The sequence below is a fragment of the Trichomycterus rosablanca genome, chromosome 9 (genome assembly GCF_030014385.1).
Source record: "Trichomycterus rosablanca isolate fTriRos1 chromosome 9, fTriRos1.hap1, whole genome shotgun sequence".
Classification (NCBI taxonomy): Eukaryota; Metazoa; Chordata; class Actinopteri; order Siluriformes; family Trichomycteridae; genus Trichomycterus; species Trichomycterus rosablanca.
This window is the reverse complement of record NC_085996.1, coordinates 22,633,539-22,637,240: the sequence shown is the minus strand read 5'-3', so window position 1 is coordinate 22,637,240 and position 3,702 is coordinate 22,633,539. Positions and strand designations below refer to the sequence as shown.

General features: G+C 37.0%; 1 pseudogene; it reads right to left on the bottom strand.

Annotated features, from left to right (window-relative positions):
* Positions 1-3,243: 3,243 nt before the first annotated feature.
* Positions 3,244-3,374, bottom strand: LOC134320963 (U1 spliceosomal RNA; annotated as a pseudogene).
* Positions 3,375-3,702: the final 328 nt, after the last annotated feature.

The following is a 3,702-nucleotide window of genomic DNA, read 5'->3' as shown; positions in this document are numbered from 1 at the left end:
GGATCTACTTCAGTGGGACCTGCATCTACAACTGAATCAGTCATTGTCCACTGACCTTTGCAGTTTTCAGCTGGGCGAATCAAATATCCACAAATCCAATCCAATATCAAGACCCACCATAGGCTATAAGCAGTTTAAAATACATTTATGTCATCACAAGAGATCTGCTGTATGCCAGAAGCCTATTGATTTTCCCGTCCCACCACATCCCAATTAAATGCAACTGGGCCCACCTCTAGGCTCATTGAGGCCCCCAAGGAACCCCTGGCCCCCTGGTTGATAACCACTGACTTACTGCATGTCTTTACAAGGGAGAGATTTTGGCACGTACATTTTCTGAAGTTTTGCATTTAATTTCTGTGGTCTAATTCTGCCACACAACTATAGTTGTCACTATAGTATTATATGAACCAATCTCCAATCAAACCAGTCACCTTTCTTTTTAAAAAGTCCTATAAAACCTCAGTTGTTTAAATGCCTGGTACATGCGATTGGGTTTGTCAGTTGTAAGATGCACCGTAGATTGGCACTTTGAACAGATTTTTGTCCCCTAAAAACTGACAGTGCAGTCATCCCTAAGTTGTTATTGAAAAAAAAACTTGTCCCACGTTGACATTAAGAATCATCATTAATGTTAAACATGTTAAATATTTATGATTTTTAACTGGAGTGGGCATTGCTGGATATTGTGTAGATTTGAGGAGGAAATACTGTATTATAAATACCCCACACTACTGTATTTTTAGGAATATAATAATCTAAGATCAGCCTGAAATTGGGACACCTGTTGTAACCGTCAGAAGGGGCAAATTGTCTTGTAAGATCACCCCGTCTTTGTTCAGCCTGAGTCATTGAAGCCTCCTTAAATAAGATACTTAGTTCAGAACATTCTCTCCCAATGCCCCTTTTAAATACATACGTGACAAACACACAATTACTTTAGAGCAAACAAAGGTAAATCAAGTGGAAAGTAAAGAATACAGTACATAGGATTCGTGATCTGCTTTAAAAAGGAAATGTTTTTTATGCATTTATGGGGAAATGTTAAGGTAGAGTACAGCTGTGTAAGTGCTGTGGAGAGTAATGGAGAGGTCTCTATTAACATGTGATGTGCTCCATCACTCCATCATGCGCTGTAAGAATGAAGAGGCAACCAAACCTCAGAAGAAATGAGATGTGCGTCATCAAAAAAGGGCTGAAACATGTGCTTCATCCTATCTCTCTGTCCTGATGCGTTTCAACAGAAAACAAATCCTTTTTTTTTTTTCCTTCACCTGCTAATACACTAGAAACAAAAAAATGCATGCTGTAGAAACACAGTGCAATAAATACAGTAGTGAGTAACTGGCATAAAAGAAATGTAGTTTTTAAAAATACATTGCTCAGCTATGTGCTATGAGATGTTTGTAAGACCTTGTTTTTTTATTTGATTATTATTTTTTTTAATAAAGGAATTATACCAAAAGTGTGAAGACATTTTGGATGTGATGAACACAGGGCAGTTGTAGCCTAGTGGTTAAGGTACTGGATTAATAAGCAGAAGGTTGCTGGTTCAAGCCCCACTCCTGCCAGGTTACTGCTGTTGAGCCTTTGAGCAAGGCCCTTAACCCTCAATTGCTCAGACCGTATGTCACAGTTCTGTAAGTTGCTTTGGAAAAAGGGCATATGCTGAAAATGTGAAATTAACACAAACATGTCGAATAGTACTGGCAGTATATTAGCTGATTTTTATTTTTTTTTACAATTTTTAACAGATTTATACTTATTATAAATTAAAAACCATTTTGTACACTAACAATAATTCTTAAAGCAGCTTTTAATATGATATCGTTTAATATCTCCTTTAAAATCATTAAAACCACAAAATACAGTTTTTAAATAATCCTTTTATTTATTACAGGAAAAAGAGGTCATGCAACACCTAAATTGACGATATAAAAAGCTATTGACCTCTAAACTTAATACCTGGTTTGACACCTTTAGTATCTCATCAGTATCACACTATCAGTCCATCGCAGGGCAGACACACATACACACACACACACACCCATTCACCTATAGGGCAATTCAGTGCCTTCAATTAACCTGACTGCATGTTTTTGGACTGTGGGAGGAAACCAGAGCCCCGGAGGAAACCCTTGCAGACATGGGGACAACATCCAAACTTCGCACAGAAAGGACCCGGACTGCCACGCCTGGGGATCAAACCCAGGACCTTTTTGCTGTGAGGCGACAGTGCTACCCACCGAGCCACAGTGCCGCCCACCACTGTTTTAATTTTTCTTAATTTATAAATAATGGCACTCATTATGTTTTCCTGGTCTTAGAAATGGTTTGGTTAGCTTTTCCTTTTTTCCATATCTCTTCTGGAATTTTGTTTGATTGCAGCATGTTATACTGCTTGTTGACAGCTTTCAGCCCTTGTTATATGGCTGGAAAGTTTCTATTTAGGTGATGTTTAAGTTCAACAGGGTTCGATCTGTCTAGTCTCATTAACCCTTATTATTCATTTTAATTAATTAATTGCTGGTGTTGAATATTAATATTAATATCTATTTACCTACACTTACTGCTTACACAGGTTTTTCAGCTTGTCAGGTTGCATTACTAATATATTACATTAGTTAAAAATCTAATAACAATTAAGCGTGATTAAAAATTACATAAAAACCAGTAAGAAGCCAAATACCTTTTTACAGCAATATAAAGGGATTAATGATCAAGGTAGGAGCAGAGAAGCCTTATAAAGTAAGTGCCAGCCAGCTCTGTCAGGTTCTCCAGCATCTGTTCTCACTACTAATAAAACCACATTTTTATAGAGAGTACTTCAGCACTTTTCGGGACTACAAAGCACTTTAAAACAAAGCACTTTTTCAGAATAGAATTGTAACATTCTTTGTAGTTTCATCACTAGTGCAAATAGAGTAAGACTCTTTTAGAATGCAATTCAATCAAGTTGCTTTTTTAAAAGTAGGTCAGTAAAAGATTACTCTTTGTTATTTATTTGTTTGTTGTTAATATGGCTGCAACATCCTTATCTTACTAGTGCCATCCTGCCATTGCATCCTCAGCAGCTATGGTTTAAAAGGATAATCTATTAATCTAGGAACACCTTTATTTTTGTCATAAATACATATACAAGTATCCCAGCTGGGGTCAGAGCCTTCAGGATTCAAACCCTCAACCTTGTGTTGGTAAGGCACAGATTTACTCACTAGGCTACCAGCACCCCAACATATCAGTGGAGAAATTATGCAGCTGAGATTCCCACATTTGAGGAATTTGGGGGTCAGTATAATCGCAGTGCAATGGCTGAGCCTCACCCTTGGTGAACCACCTTCTTAATCATGGCATCTCCCCTTCCAGGTAGGTATACGAGACTTTAATAGCCAAGGCCTTCAGTGTTCTGGACAATTATTTATTTAAAATTCACAAAATGTTAACAATTCAACCATCCTGAGTTGTTCTAATGTGACATACATAAAGTAGAAATTATTTAAAACTATAACGTTAAAGAGAGGTCCATACTTACAAGAAAATTATTGATGCATTCATTCTGGTTTTATTGCAGCCCAGATCAAGATAAAGTGATTAGTAAAGAATGAATGAGTAAATAAATCAATTAAAAAGTAATGAGTCAATGAGTGCTGCTATCTAGCAGAGTTAGCAGAGCTCTATTTTATGCTGCAAATCTGAACTTGC